Consider the following 17,292-nt stretch of genomic DNA (forward strand, 5'->3'; position numbering starts at 1 on the left):
ACCCATGACATCCTGGGGTCTTCTTCTTCTTCTGGACTCTGAGAAGGTGGGGAAGAATCTTCACGGGACCCTGTTACAAAATTACTGAAACTTTGCAGATACTATGTGCATCCCTTAATATGTTCTATAAAAGATCATTTTACTTCTTCCTTTGTATGTATAACTTTTATTACTTTTTCTTGTCTAATTGCTATGGCTATGAACTCTAGTATGGTGTTGAATAGAAATGGCAAAGTGTGGGTTTCCTTAACTTACTCCTGATGTCATGGGTAAAGGATTTAGTCTTTTGCCATTAAGTATAATAGTGCTTGCAAGTTTTACTTAGTTGAGCCTCATCATGCCAGGCATGGTGGCACATGCCTGTGAACCAGCATTCAGGGAGGCAGAGGCAGGTGGATCTCTGTGAATTAGAGGCCAGCCTGATCTACAAAGCAAAGCAAAGCAAAGCAAAGCAAAGCAAAGCAAAGCAAAGCAAAGCAAAACAAAAATGATATTCATCAGATTGAGAAAATTCTCATCTAGTGTTTGCCAGGCGGTTTCATTTTCTCAATGTGAAAGGGTATTGAATTTTGTTAAATTATGTTTATAATTATTATTATGATGATGGTATACTCGCTTTAAATGTGGTATACTTTTTGTATTCCATTAATTCACTGTGTTAAATTGGTTTTCCTGTGGTGAGCTAACTTTACAACTGAGACGGATACACTGTGGTCATGGTACAAAACATGGAGAGGTACTCTTGAGAGCTTGGGATGCCAAAGGTGTCAGCATTAAGTGTGTGTGTGTGTGTGTGTGTGTGTGTGTGTGTGCGTGGCACACCTGTGTGTGCAGGTACTCACCTGTACATGTATGGGGGGATCAGATAGCCCTTTCAGTTGTCTTTTTCTATTGCTGTCCACCTTATGTTTTGAGTCAGTGTCACTGGACCTGGCGCTTGCTGCTTTGGCCAGACTGGCTGAGATCCCCCTGTCTACAGCTCCAGCCCTGGAATTACAGGTGTAAGTTGCCATGCCTGAGTTCACATGTCTGCTGCGGATCTGAACATGGTCTTCATGCTTGTGCAGCAAGCACTTTACTGAGGGGCCCTCTTCGTAGGCCAGGCAATCCTCTTTTAGGACCTCACTACTTCACTCACAGGGTCTGTTAAGCTTGTCCATCTAAGTCATGTGGATGTGGACACAGTGACCTTGTCTCTTTGTCTCTGGATCCCAGGACTGAGCACTGTGTGGACACAGTGGGTATGGTATACACCCTACTCTTTAGAGTGATTCAATTCATGCACACAGTGATTGGTAAAATAAATGCTGCCTCTTTGAGCTCTGGGTCCTGGAAGACTGTGAGGTGAGGCCCCAAAGAGGCAGCTGTGCCACAGAGGCACTGGGACTTTACTGAGCACACGTGATGGAGTTCTTCCTCATGGTTGTTCAGGCTGATCTAGAGTGAAGAACAGCAACCAAATTCAGTGGGCAGCAGTTTTCTTTAAAGATACTTAATCTGGTGCTTCTCTGTATGTATCTGAAATGCTAGATCGAAAGCAATCATTATTATTCCATTATGTGGCTTTTAGTGGATTTTCTCAGCTCTGCACTTGTAAGAACGATGTCAACCCTGACTGTATTATTCCTCAATGACTTGTGCTGCCCACAGCCTATGGCAAAGGTCTAATTAATACGTGTCAGATAAATAAATCAACTAGCTTTTTTTTTTTTTTACTCTATAGTCCAGGATGTCTTGGAACTCACTATGTAGCCCAGGCTAGCTTTAAATACTTGACAGTCTACGTGCCTCTGTCTCCTAAGTGCTGAGATTATAGAAATCAGCTAGTACACCTGGTTTTAGAAAGAGAGGAAGATTGAATGAAAGATAAATAATTTAGAAGGGAACCATGAAGCAAGCCTTTCTCTGAGAATCAGAATAATCTAACATATTATGTCTTGAATCAATGCTCTTTCATTTCTGTAGCACTCATTTTTAAACTCTGTTTTATTGGGGTTCCTTGAAGCCTCTCCCTTCCAACCTCCAACCTTAAATAGGAGAAAGAAGGTTAGTGGGGAGAGGGGGGTGCAGTCCCCTTTACTCCTCCCGTGTAGGTTGATGTTTTGTTTTTCTTGGGAGGGGGTATAGTTATGCCAATCTCTGTCAGCAATAGATGCAGCAAACTGTCTCCTCCAAGCTGCTGGTTTGAAACTTTTCTCTCCACCTGTCTCCAAGCTGCCACACTGTCCATCTCTGGTCCCTCCAAACTGCCACTCGCCACAGGACACCATCACTCACCACACTTTTCTTTCCTGGGCTCTCATAAAGCCTCAGAACCTGAGACCACACCCCTTTCCATGCTGCATGAGGCAGGCCATCACCAACTGGCAATGGCCACACCTGCATGAGACAATTATCAGCTTCGAAGAAACTAAAGCCCAAACTAAAACCCCACAGTTGGGGTTAAGACAAAATCATATTTACATAACATAACTGAGTTTTAAAAGAAACCAAAACTCCCATTACACTTTGCTTTACTGGAATTACCAAGAAATTACCCCACTCTTCTTTTGTTCATTCCAAGTTCCATCCTTGCCCTACAGAACCATTGTCTTCAGTACAGATCAGGTGGGGCTAAGGGCAGGGCTGTTGGCAAAGTGCTTGCTACAGCATGAGGAGTTGAGTCTGAATCCCCAGCACCCATGCCAAAAGACAGGTAAGACAGCATACTCCCTGACCAGCGGGACTAGCCACATCAGTGAGCTTCAGGTTTAGTGAGAGGTCTAAAAACATAAAGTAGGGAGAGTTGGTCTCAGCCCGCATATGCACACATACAAATACACATGCCCCCACAAGCTTTTCTCTAAAGGTCTTAATAATCTAACATAGTAAGTCTTGAATCAACACTGTCTCCTCTTTCATTTCTTTACTGGAATTACCCAGAAGTTACCCACCACATCTTTCGCTCATTCCGAGTTCCATCCTTGCATGTTTACACTTGTATGAACATGCACAAGCACTCTCCATCCAAGCCCTCCCCAAGGCAGACAGGGTGTTAGGTTCAGGTATTGTAGTTCAGCTGTGGTTTGTGCTCTCAAGGTTCCACAGCCTCACCCCACTTTAACAGTGCTGAAGTTGGTGGGAGCTTTAAGAGGCAGTGTTGAGTTGGGAGGTAACTGGGCTGCGTTCCCTTGTGAGGAGAGGAATGAACGGTGGCCTCATGGGAAGCTGGAGTCTCACAGGAGTGGATGATGAGCTGGTGGCACACTCGTGTTTCCTTTCTCCTTGCAGCTTCTCTTGCTTGCACGCCTGTCTCGTTGCAGCCTCTGCCTTTCTTGTACTTTTGTCTCATGAAGCCCCCTTCAGAACTGAGCTGAACAAACTTCTTTCTTGTGAGGCACCAGCTTCAACTCTTCTACAAGGGCAACATAAAACAAAAACAATCAGAGCAGAATCTCATTCTCTAATCCAGACAACAACAACAACAACAAATCTATACACATGTATCAAATGAACACACAAGGGGGTGAGCTCTTGTTGAATGAATTTATCTAAACTAGGAAAATGAACATTGAACAGAGGAAATTTTATAGAGGGAAAAAGCAAGAAAATGTTGTAAAGGCAGAGACAGAGAAGAGCTGAAATGGGCATCTGAAAGGACAGGGGCAAGGCCTGGGTGTGTTTGGAAGAATTTCCTAGAGAAAGAGGCCTGTAACAGGGGTGGTGCTGGGGAGTGACAGTCAAGCATATGAGAGGAGACTGAATGTGTCAAATGGATCATGTGAACACGAGGCTCGAAAGCTACAGTCTGAAGTCTGTGGAACCTGTGTGGAGTCCGGATAGCCTCAGCCCAAGGCCAAAAGCCTGAGAAGTTGGAAAGTGGGTGCTGCTGGGCAGGCCCCAGGTTGCCATGCCCAACAGCAAGAGGAAGATGTCTTAGCAGCAGAAGAAAGTTGTAACTCCTCTTCCTTCTGTCTGTGGAGTCCACTGATGATCTCAAACATCTAACAGAAATGCCCTGGGATACACCAGAAATATTGCTCCCCAGGCTTTCTGGATACCCTTGAATTCACCAAGTTGGGTTCTAAAATTAACCATCATTCTGGGGTTGCTAGTGTGAAAATGGACTGTGTTGAAATAGGAAAAAGCAGAAAGCATGCTTACCTATAGCCCAGTGTTACTGTTGCCTAGCACTGAGAATGGCAATTTTATTTAACAAGCTTGGGCTTGATTTTTCTTCCATGAGAAATACCCTGGGGATTCTTCTTATAGGACAATGGCAACAATGGGATAAGACAAGCTTTCCTGTCCAATTCCTTTGCAGAGAAAGAGATTGACAGAAAACAATTGGAACATCTTCTTGGCACAGATGGGCAGTGTGCCTTGCTTTGGGTGGCTCTGTCAGACCTAGCACATTGGAGAGAGTTCCAAGACCACATCAGATGTGTGTTAGGGAATGAAGAAGTTGGTTGAGAAGCGGGAATAGCATATAGACAAGCTGGCAGCTCTCAAGAGAAAAATCAGGCAAAACACAAAGGGCAGTGGCCTGGCTGGGGCAGCATGAAGCAAATGGAAACTGATGGAGGATTCACAACACGATGACACCAGGAGATTTGCAGGAGACCAGCATGCTTGCATTCTGTCCTTTTCTCTTCTTTTCCTTCTTTGCACATTAAGCATTCTTCATCTTGTTGTGTGTACATTTCTTGTGTAAGGAATCCAAAAAGACAACTTGAAAATTGCCCAGAGAAAGACCACATTGTCTGTGCACATCAAAGCAGATGGCAGATGGAATGGGAAAGCATCGCCCAGCCTCCACCAGGTTGCTGTGCCCGGAACAGGCAGACAGAGCTGTGGTGGGTTTCCCCATATAGCACTGGGTCTGTGGACGAGGGTCGTGACTTTTTTTCTCATTTGATTTGCGTGTACTGACAGAAGTGCAGTAAAGTGACAGAAGGGATTTCAGTACCTTTACCTAGATAAGGAATCCTGAGGATGATGATGTGTTTCAATGTTTTTTCTTTCTTCTTCAATAGATTCAAGCTGACAGGAAGTAATATCTTAAGCATGGCTCCTTTGCACCCCTCCCCTACTTCTGTCTTATTTCCTTTGGCTGTTCTAACAAAGCAGCGTCCTGGGTGCTGTAAGCACAGCAGGCAGGCACTTCTAAGGGTTCAGGATGCTGAAGACCAGAGCGGCCAGGTTAATTGTTATTAGGCTCCTCAGTGGGTGGCACTGCTTATTTCTCCTAGCATCTTGACGTGGCAGAAGAAGGGTGTATGACCTATGGTGGCTCTTTCCTGAGAGCTCTTTCCTGCTAACTCTATTTACCAGGGCCCCACCCTTGTGACCTAATCTCCAGTGTCATTATTTCAAGGCCAAGATCTGGAAAAGACACAAACCTTCAAGCTACAACAGCAGTCCCATCAATGCCAGTGGAAAGTGGCAGCTCCTGGACCTACTGAAATTTTAAGGCAGTAACTTCCGCTTTAAAACGTCTACCCAGTTCTCTCTGAGTGCGGATGCCTCCCAGCCATTGTGTCTTGTCTGTGATGTAGGCCGTCCTAGAGCAGGGGACAGCTGGCTTAGACCTCTGGCCACTGGTGAGCTCTGCTCACTCATTTCCTGCCCCTTCTGTTTGCGTTTAGGACTTGTGTTTCCACTGAGGTTTCACCCTTCCAAGATGAGAATGCACAGAAAGGTGGAGGGCTGACGGTTTCTCCCTAGCACCTACTGTGTGCGCAGGGCTTTCCTCTGGTCCGGTGAGTTATCTTTGGTCTTGTCAAAGGAAGCGGAGGTCTCCCAGCAGGAAGGAGAGGCTGAAGAACACTCCCGCCACAGACGCATTAATTTAATTTCACAGCCTGGCATCAGCTGCATCTCTGCACTTAAAAGGGACATTTGCACCCATCTGTCATCTCTCCCTTTCATTTTAGAATCTCTTTGCTCTTCTTTCTTTCCTTTCACTCCTCCCCCACCACAACTTGATGAAATAATGGGACACATTTTAAAACCCAAGCCTGCAATTCAAATTCTGAAGCAATGTGATTTTGTTCCACTCTAAGTCAACCAAAGGGTATCTTGGGAGGAGAAATCAAGGGGCCAAACAAAAGCCAGCCAGTGAGGGAAGATTTGAATGCAAATGAACCTCTTCAACCTATTTGAAACAACCTGCTGTGAACCGGGGCCATTATCACCTTGTTAGGTTGTCAGCTGGAGTGGCCTGGTGGGGCTGTAATGGGGAGAAAGTGGCTGGGACCCTTTCGCGGCCCCAGCTTCTAGGCATTTATCCCTCCCTATTCACTTCTAGGACCCATGGGACAAGAGCAAGAGTCACTCCAAAGAAAAGGAAGGGGGAGCAACAACATAATTAAACTTCTTAAATTCAGGGAGAAGAGAGCACCCCTTTCCGAGTGAAGCGGTGCAGACATTAACTTAGGCAGGAGCTAGATTTGGGGAGCTCACTGAGGAGCTGGCTGCTCCTGCTTCAGGATATACTTATCTGAAGTCAGTAAAAGCACAAGCACACGGAGGGCTGCATGTGGGAATCTGAACCCGCAGGAAACAAACTTGGAAATGGCTTTACAAACGCACTGCTTCTGTGCTGGGAGACAGCTCAGCGGTAAAGCACTTGCTGCACAGGTGTGAGGATTTTAGTTGGGATCCTTAGAACCCACGGAAAACCAACATCTGTGACCCTAAGCCTCCAGGGACAAGATGGAGGAGACAAAAGAACTCTCAGAAGCTTCTGGGCCAGCTGGCTTGGGTTTTCCAGCAGTGTTCAATGAGAGACACAGCTGCCAAAAAGATGGAAGGGGAGAGTGCAGGCACCCAGAGCTGTTCTGTGACCTTCATAAAAGTCCTGTGACATGCCGATGCCTGAAAACACACACGCTCAAACACACGCACGCACACACAAACACCAACAAATGTTTAAAAGAACAGAAGAAAAATGATGCATTGTTTGGATAAGGAGAAGCTTCTAGAATATGCTTACTTTCTTTTCTCTATAGTGCTTTGTTGAGAGCTGACTTAGTGACAGGTTGCACAGAGGCTGTGCTGGCAGCAATATTTATTCTTATATAGTAATAATTTCAGAACCCCTTTCCATAGGCAGTGTTTGTTTTCTATGCCAAACATGAGACAAATGTCATGTACTTTTCTGTAAGTACGTGGAGGAGTCTAAGGACTTGAATTAGAGATGCCAGGAGGATGGCATTGGGATAAAGGGTCGTCAGGAGTGGGGCAAGAATGTCTGCAGAGTCAGGTTTAGTGAGGCTAGACTCATTTAGGCTCGCATGGGCAAACAGCATTAACCATGAGGCTTAGTATAGAGGCTGGGAATGGCAGCTCACCCACATTTTCCATGAGGCACCCTGCTGGTTCCCAGTCACGCTTCTTTGAAAGCATTTCAGAATTATCCTTTCACCATTCCCTGTACAGGTTTAAGTGGGTTTGTTCCTTGTGAGAGGACCTGTTCTTGACCTGTTCAGGTTGTTAGAATGTTTCTAGGTCTGCTTAAGTGGCAAGAAGAGATAAATAATCTAAGGATATTTGTTGTGGTCCTTCTTTCAGACTGGAAACAGGGACTGAGCTTTACATAACAAGAGCAGTTGCTTTGACTTCCTGTGATGATAAAACAATATGTAACAAATAACTACACTGTACTTAGTTTTATAAAGTGCAAAGTGACTGCAAAATTTTGTAGATGCTTAAATGGTGTAATGAGAGTGCTAGCCAAGATGGTCTCTGTGTCTCTTTCCCAGAAAGCTTATCCCACTGCTTTTTGTCGGCAGGACCCCCAGTGCTAATTCACACACTGCTTTTCTTAAGGAATATGGAAATTTCCCAGGGACAGCTGTGATCCGCTGCTAGCAAAGGAACTTGCAAGGTTAATGAACATCCACAAAGATGGAGGAGAACAGGCATTCTGCACTCATGATGAGAACTGTATTCTCTCCTCAGAGGTGATGATGATGAGGAAGGTGCCTGGTAATCCAGGGGCAGATGAGGGCTGCAGCTTCTCCTGCCTTGAATGCTTATTAAAATTCATTTCCATTCAAATAGCCAAACTGCGACTCATCATCAAACAGGCGCACGCTGTACATATTTAACAGGCAGGAGACCCGGGCCGAGTTCATGTCTTTTTGAAGTAAAGGCTTGTTCTCTAATGAGGGTCCACACTTATCTCTGTATGGAAATTTCTCCCCCCTTTCTTTCCCCCCTCCATTCACTACTGCCCCAGTTCTGGGATCTTTGATAGGCAGCCTGGATGCTTGTTATAATGATAATTCATATGGAGCAGAATGCAATCTTCTCCTCTAGTCTAGCTCATTATAAAGGTGAAGCCCTCAGGAGGGCAGGCTGAGAATGAGCAGGTTTACAGTATTCTTATTGTTTGCTTGTTTAGTTGGTTTTTTCCTCTAAGAGAGGCAGAGGCAGAGGCAGAGGCAGGATGTAACTTGCTTTCTAGCTTCTCTTGGCTTGGGGTGTATTTTCCTCTGAAATTGGCCCCTATTCTCAGACCTGGTGCCTATCTCTTTGGAACCCTGTGACCCACAAAAGGAGCACCTCCTGTAGTTAGGAGGCTCTACTGTTGTTACTAAGGGGCCAAGTGTTGAAATGCAAGTGAGATGTACTTCCGTGATCTGACATTTCATAACAGTAGCATTGAAGACCCATTACAGGAAGGCTGTTCCATTGCCAAAAGAGTGGAATCTGCCTCAAGGTAGACACCTGCCGTTCTTTCCACCCTTAAAAACTAATACAGCGGAGTCAGCCAAGGAACTGCACCTCAGGAAGGTCAGTTTTCCTTATGCCACGTTAGAGATGGGAGGAATAGTTATCCCTTTAGTGAGATGATGTAGTTTTGCTCCCCAGACCACACACACACACACACACACACACACACACACACACACACACACACACGCGCGCGCGCACGCGCGCACACACACGGTGGAATCCCTGTGTGCCACCACAGTTTTCTAGGTCTGGTCACCTTTCTGACCCAGAATGACTGTCTTTTTTTTTGTTTTTTTTTTCATGATGATCTAAAAATAGTCTCTTTGGTACTTTGGGTTTTAACACTCTGTCTCTGAAGTTTCCCTTACCACCATGTGGCTTTTTGTCAAAAATATGACTGATCTCCATGCCTAATTCAAACTACATGGCCCCATTTTTTTTTTTCTCATAAGCTCCCACCTATGACTTTACAGTAAGCTTCTCTTTAAAACTTACCCTATATGGTTCTGTGGATTTTTAACAAAAGTCACTGCTTTGGTGGTCTTTGAGCCATCAGGAACTCCAATAACTCTGTCCTTCTTTCTCTCCCATCTAGTGCTGGGGAAGGAAGGGGAGAGGGAATGTAAAAAGGGGGTGATAGGATAAAAGGTAGATCATTATATCTCTTTCTAAAAAAAAAAAACAAGTTTCAGATATTTTTACATTGGCATGGATTACTGTATATTGCTAGAAAATTAAGGTTATTTTGTTATAGCATAAGGTATATAAATGTTTCAACTTCTTGCTTAAGGTATTTTACATAATGCAACTTATTTTAAAAGGTAATTGTAAAGGTGCTAGTCTTATGGAAGCTGCTAGTATAAACTGTTTAGAATAATTAGAAACGCAAGTTAGTAGTGACCTATAATGTGACTTGTAGTCTTGTTAGGTACTACTTCAGTTAACCACAGAAATAAGCTTTATTTAGCCTCCTGTATATGTTTTCAAAGTTAAGCAGAAAATAGCTAGAAGCAAGCAACATTTGTTTATTTCAATATACTATAGATAAGTCAGAGATCCACAGGATATGGCATTTAAGATGTTTTAATGATAAAAGGCTTTTCTAACAAGAGATACAACTGTTCTTGGCAGCAACCCCAATCTACCTCTAAGAAGATGATGGGCGCTGAGAACCTCCCCTTGGAGTTTGCTTCCAATGTGTCAAAGCTAACCACGGAACAAAAACTGCCCTTATCTCTACTGCTGACATTATGCTGTCCAAACTGTGGACAAGCATGACACTGGGAAACCGACTCTCCAACTTTGCAGAGACAAGGTAGGCCAGTCCTTCAAGATTGCTGATTTATGGCTAAGTCTGTCAGATATTCTAGGCCTGAAGGCCAAAGATTGAAGGCCTGAACCATATAGAGGAATCTTGGGTGACTGTCCATGCAGCAGGAAGTCTCTGTCGTTTCTACAGTTTTGGAAGCTGCTCATTCTGCACTTCCTGTTGACTCAGGTAATAGTTATCCTAGTTGTAGTTATCCTACAACTATCCTGGTAATAGTTACCTAGTTGAAGACTAGATAGTTGTAGTCTTTGTTTTCCTTATTAAGGTTAAAGACATAAAAGCTTAAGTTGTTTAGGATCTAAAAAAATGTTTTAGGATCTGAAGAGTTGTTTTAGGTTGATAAGTACAAGTTATAATAAGAAAGTGATTTAGGTACAGACCTTTGGATATACCAAGTTAGAATAGATAGTGGAGTACTTTCTCCAATGTTGCCAAATACATATCGACTAGACATTGTAAATATAATTCTTATTGGATGGTTCTCATAATTGTTCTTATTTTATAGTTCATTAATGTTAGAGAAAGGGTATTTGTTTTGGACTAAGGGGGAAAAGTTTTAAGAGTTTTGGTTTCTTTAAAAATCCAGTTACCTTAGGTGAAAATGTTTTTTTCTTAATCTCAGGTGTGGACAAAAGGCTGCTTCACAGAAGGTGATTATGATTTGCCTTGTGCACTAGCAGGGGCATGATCTTTGCCAGCTACAGATAGTCCCCCCGCCTCAGGGACTCTGGTGAGGGTATAAATGGAAGAGTTCTGAGAAGAGCTGGGCAGCTGCTGCTCCCCCACTGCTACCCTCACTGTTGCTCCCTGCTCCCCCAATGCTGCCCTCATTTCTGCTCCCTGCTGTTGTCAGTTCTGCTGACATTTGTTATTGCCAGATTATTGGATTGCCAGACTGCTGGTTTGACAAAGATTGGACTTGCCCCAAGGAACCCAATGGCCCTATCAGTAAGAAGTAGTCTAAAGAGGACTGCGTCCCTCTTTCCCCTCTAACCTTTCTTACCTAGTGTTACCTAGTTCTTACCTTGCTTACCTAGTGTTGGGGTCTTAGAAGAGATCTGGGTGGAGAAAGGTGATAGGTATAAGAACCTAAATAAATTAAGTAAAAAACAAACAAACAAACAAAAAACACCTACAGGAACTCTAATCTCCCAAGCCAAGAAAGGCTCCATCATTCTCAAAGAGGCCCTAGTATTTCTGTATCAGGGATACTGACCCAGTTGTGGTATGCTATGTAGAGGATGGCCTGGCAGAGTTTACTTTAGTATTATTAAATACAAAGAACATGATTTTCTCAGAAGATTTGGGAATCTCAGAGACAGTGATGAAGAAAGAAGACCAGCAAAGATCTCAGGTCAGCAGAGAGAGTCTTGTTAGACTAGGCTCAGAGTTCACTTTCTAGTATGATACACTTAGTAAATTGTGGGAGTCTAACTAAAGACCAGTTGGAGTAGATTACAAATGACTTTCTTCCATTCTTTCTTCTTCTCTTTCTCTCTTTCACTCTCTCACTTGCTTTGCTTTTTCTATCAATTGCCTTTAGTTAAAAAGAAAGAAAAAAAGAAAAAAGACAAAGTTTTCATATCTAAAAAAACGTTACTCAGTCTTATGAGCTGAAAATTCTTTTTCTTTTTTTCATTTATGAAGAGTCCCAATGGGGGAGAGTGGTAAAGGAAATTGGTTTTTACAAAACATATGCTGAACAGAATATAAAATAAGTGGTATTTTGGATTGAGCACAGAAACTATTCCGTGCTCAGGGTCTGAGTCCCACAGTCCCTTTCTTTCGCTGAAACATGTTGCGACTCCTAGTTTTAGAAATGTGATTATTGGTAGGAAGTTCATTTTGGTGAAACTGTGTCTGTATTTTTTTTCACAAAGAGATTGAGTAAGTTCAAGAAGTTTTCTAACTGGCGAAATAAAAAGCTCACAGAATCTTTCAGCAGGATGCTAACTCTCAGGAGCCCCAAGAACCAACTGGCCCAGTATAACCTAGAAACCAGCTAACCTGATGGCACCCACTTCTTTATTGCTCTGGCTGCATTGTTTCCACTTAGGGAATGCCACTCACTGCCCGTTGAGCAATAAGAATTAAGTCATAGGGATGCAGAATTCTTAGTGAAGCTCTTCCAGGCTCATCAATATCTAGGTTGGCAAACATCCCCCTTCTTATCTATAACAGGAGCCAAACAAGGCCCTGTGAAGGATTCCGGGAGAGGCGATAGGGATGAAACCATTTATAAGATTTATGAGAGCTGAAAGAAGGCATTGTGACTATCCATCTTCTGTGCTTTATTGAGAAAGGGCCCAGTGGCTCAGCATATCAGAACATATCTCTGAAGCAGAACTGAAGCCTTAACGTAAGCAGAAATGAGGAAATGCACCTTACAAGAGGGATGATGGCAGGAGTCGGAAGTGTACAAGACACCCAGATACACAGACACCAATCTGTGACCTTGCGCATTAGCTCTCATTTCAGAAGGCTTTTAGATCTGTGGATCTCTCTCCATTGGAAGCCACAGCTCCACATAGTGGGAAGAGCAGAAAAATGGTGATGTGGGATGCCTGTGTATGAATAAATAAATGGAACCTGAAATTGTGCAAAGAAGAAGTAAAAGCTGTTTCATTGAGAAAAGACACCAGGCAGCGAGCTGTGTACCTCTCCTGTAAGGGCTCTCCTGTAAACCTGCTCTGTGCTAAGTGTCCAGAGAATCTGAGTTCAGAGGATTTCAAACCCAAAGACACTTGCATTTGAACTATGACCACAGGGCTTCCAAAATGCCCAGCAAGGGTTTCGTTTTCATGGTTTAGGTGCTGACTTCTGATTTCTTTCTGGCTCCCATTCCACCAATCAGAGCTGCTTTTAAGCCCCATGTTTCAGTTACAAGCTATGTGATTTGGGAAGATCTAATTTATCTTCTTCATGGCTCAGTTTGCCAGTAAAATGGAGATAACAATAGGCCTGAATTCATAAATGAAACTTCATAATGGTGAAAGCAGCAAGACTGTTGCTCAATAAGAAATGTTTGATGTTAATATTCCTTACTACAGCAGCTGACAGCAGCCTGGGCCACTCTAGAAGTGAGCTATCTTCAGGCAGAAAGGAGTTGTGGACCACGTGTTCTTCCTCTGACAGCTATAGAGAATTAAGGGTAAAATGTTAATTTCATTGAAAAAATGTTCTAATAGTCAGAACCTTGCAGAGTGCCTTCAGTGCTTTCCTGTAGACTGTGCTTAAGAAATGAAAACAAACTAACGTCTTTTGCTCAAGGCGAAAACGCTCATTTAGTCAGCAAATGTGCATTGACTGTCTGGCAATGCCTAGTTAGGCAGGAGGTACGGCAGGTGCTTGGGTTTACATGTGCAGCCAGGGCATGCGAATGAGTGTCCTTCTAGGCTTTTATGACAACAGGAATTACTTACTTCTGAATGACTGACTTCTCCTCAGGTCACAGTGCCACTCACCTCCATCCATCAACCATGGTGATCCACTTCTCCAAATAGAAGCCTACTAGGGTCCTCGTTATTGGCCGATACCAGGAGACAAAATCTTAAAGCAGGAAGTAACACATCACTGCTTTTCAACTCTCCTCCATATTCTTTAAGTTTTCCAATTTTTCATCAAAACACTAATTTTATCCATATCTGCACCAACAGTTTTCTTCCTGTTAGTGTAAATGTCCTTAGGGTTTTTGTTTTGATTATTTTCTTAGTGCATCTGTGCTAAGTTCTTCCATATCCTAGAGTCTGTATGTTGTCTCCTTGCTGGCCTGCTTTGCACATTTTAGATCCTACCCACTTATTTTTACTTTTATTGTTTAGCATGACCTTTCTGGGTAACAGCTCTATAGTATTCAAGATGGTTTATGTAAAGAAAATGAATACAGTTATGAAGAAGAGCAGAGGATACTGGCCTGAGCACTTTTGTCTCTTTAAGGGAAGAAAGTAGAAATAAAATGTTGATAGTTTTTGCCACTCTGCTCCTAAAATACAAAATTAATTAACAATAATGCAATTATTAGAAAATCTGGTGACACCATGATTTTAAAAAGTATTTGTTTATTGGAAAAATACATTTATCCATTTATCTTTAGTGTACTTGGCAGTTTCAAATGCCCTGATTGATATCAATCTTCAGTGAGTTTTGAAATCCCAACAGTAGGAACAAGCCAGATGTCAGTCTGGCCCCCCAAATGAAGATGAATACATGTGATTGTCATGTAGAATTTAGTATTCTATGTTGCCTTAAGGAAACTTCTATGAGGAGGTAGGTGGGGGGGAGTGGGAGGGAGAGAGAGAGAAAGAGGGGGGAGACACACACACTCTCTCTCTCTCTCTCTCTCTCACACACAGAGAGAGAGAGAGAGAGAGAGAGAGAGAGAGAGAGAGAGAGAGAGAGAGAGAGAGATCCCTGTCCGTGGTCCTGAAAGCCACGCTTGCCCTCAGATAGGGGAGACTCAGAAAGGACTGTTTTAAGGCAAGAGTTCTGACTTAACTACTTTTAGTTTCCCTTTATAATGTTTTCCACAGCATGACTTATGGCAGCCTTATTTTAATTATTGTTTTATCCCTCAGTTGATTGTAGGTCATTGCAAGAAAATATCAGTGGTTTTAGGCGGAAGGACTTTGTACTTATTAAAGATAGAAGATTGAATTGTAGCTAGAATTTGCCATTTCCTGTTTTAAAATCTTATTTCAAAAATTTTATAATTCCACCCTGAAAATTATACTGTTGGATAACACTTTGAAGAATAAAAATGCTCCAGCTAATTAGGGGGAAACCCATAAACTACAAACTTCTCTTATGGAAATTAAAGTAATACTGAGTGTTAGGTTTCTAAATACACACCACCCATTGTATGAGATTGTGGTTGAAAATTGATAACTAAATACTGGATTTAAAGGCTTGGATTCCAGTACTCCTCAGCAGTAACCAGTGAGGTTTGGGGAAAGCGTTGGCAACACTGGCAAGAAATGGTGGAGGTGTTGGCACTCATGAGCCAGCTGCTACACATCTGTTGTGATATTTGAACCGGTATCATTAAGGGGGGTCTGTTGGCAAGAACACCTAGAGCCTGGCACTTCTGAAAGCACGGGGAGAGACGACACTGCTGTGGATTGCACCCAGCCACTTGAGCTTTCAGACAGCAGAAGTTTCTTAAGACTAAAAAAGAAAGGAAAGGTCAAAACTTCAGATTTCTAGTTTTGTGCTATAAAGTGATCCATGTATCTTTAGCTCTACAGAAAAATAAAGGAAAAGCATAATGAATATATTTTTTCTTGCCATGGTAAAAAATATCTAGGATTTTAATGTGAAAAATACTTGAAAAATTCTGATATCTCTAAAGATGAAAATGTTTGTTCTAAAAGATAAATCACTGACATTTGGCTGCAGTGTCTGCCTCATAGCTGAAACTACTCAGACACAAGAATATAGAAGTGTCGATAGTCTGTGTGTGCTTCTCTGCTCTCCTGAGTTAACTTATTAAATGAAGCATATAGGTTGTGGAGTGGACAGCAAGCCCTCTCCTGCAAAGCTGTTGCCATTGCTGATGATGCCATTTTCTTTATTTACTGTTGTTGTTACAACAGAGAAGGTGCTTATCAGTTGATTGAAACCACCAGGGTTGCCTGGGAAATGCTCCTCCCTCTTCTTCCTTCTCACCCAAGCCCATTGTCACGCATCTACTCTTCAGTGCATGTCTTGTGTTTTAATAAAGCAGAAGTTAAATGTGAGACAGCAAAGTGCCACTGTGTATGCTCCGGTAGTGACACAATGGTTGCTACTTCTAGTGTTAGATCGTCCCATCTTCAAAGAAGAATTACCTCTCCCTCCGCAGCAGGCTGCTTCATTTCACATTTCTCTTCTTGTGCTTTACGGGTATGTGAGGTGGACACTGGGACCTTATGCCTTGATTATGAAAATTATAGGTTCTATGGAGTAACAAGGCAAGGCCCTCATTTTTGTCCACACAAACAACTTGTGGATTCTGAAATGGTTTTTTGAGTAGACAACAGAGAGGAAAATATGCTTGACAGTCTCCCACTGGAGGACCAGAGCCTTCTTCACAGGCCCCATGCCATCTCAGTGTGAAGTTCCTATGTGCGTCTCCAGTGCCTTCCTCTTAGGGTGTTGTTGTGATGGTTGTTTTTGTCAACTTGACTCCAGGCTACACATATCTGGGAAGAGGGAACTTTAATTAAGAAAATGCCTCCATAAAATTGACTTGTAGGCCAGTCTGTAGGGCACTGTCTTGATAAATGATTGCTGCGGGAGGGTCCAGCTTACTGGGAGACTTTCCATCCTTAGGCTGTGTAAGAAAGAAAACTGAGCAGAACATGAAGAGCAAACTAGTAATGAGTGCTTCTCATGGCTTCTGCTTCAGTTTCTGCCTCCTGTTCCTGCTTGAGTTCCTGCCTTAGCTTCTCTCAATGGACTGTGACCCAGGATATAAGCCAAACAAACTCTTTTCTCCCCCAATTGCTTTGGTCATGGTGTATCATCACAGCAAAAGAAACCCTAACTAAGGCAGTGGCTGCACTTGACACTGCTCAGGCAGCCCTGGTGAGGACCTTTACTGCACGTGCAGTCATCCCCACATCTAAAATGTACTCAGTAAGCTCTGTTGAGTGTGCCTACTATGTGCGTGTGCTTAGCCATCCTCAGGACTTGTGTACCTGCTACTTTCATTGAGTGGAAGAAGTTACGTGTATGTGACTCAACAGAAAAGTGAGTGTTTAGCATGTCCCAGTCATGGGTTCTGCCCCTAGCAAAATAAATAAATAAATAGATGGATCGATCGATCTATAGATAGATAGATAGAAATGAAGGAGTAGCAGGAGGAGGCAGAGGAGGGATAGGAAGAGAAGGAATGTCAGCATAACTTGTCTGTCTTCTGTCCCTAAGCCATGGCATGACCTCTGCTCCATCTACAGAGCACTGTGCTCACTGCTGCTCTTGCTCCTTTGCTCTTCCACTCTTGCTCTCTGTGTAACAGGGGGAGCTGGCACATTTAGTTTATGGCTAGAGTTTTTGACCGTTCTATGTGACTCAGGCACCTTTAATATCCTCTATTTCTCTGCTCTTTGGTGCTTGATTGTAAGCCATCTTGTTTTGTTTGAAAACTTTGTTTGATCTTTACATGTCATAATTCTAAAAACACCTCTGTTCATATCTGCTCTAGATGTGTGTCTTCCTACAAGTCTCAAATATGTACAGTGGCCTTGTAATTGTTCTCT

The sequence above is a fragment of the Meriones unguiculatus genome, chromosome 11, assembly GCF_030254825.1.
Source record: "Meriones unguiculatus strain TT.TT164.6M chromosome 11, Bangor_MerUng_6.1, whole genome shotgun sequence".
Taxonomy (NCBI): domain Eukaryota; kingdom Metazoa; phylum Chordata; class Mammalia; order Rodentia; family Muridae; genus Meriones; species Meriones unguiculatus.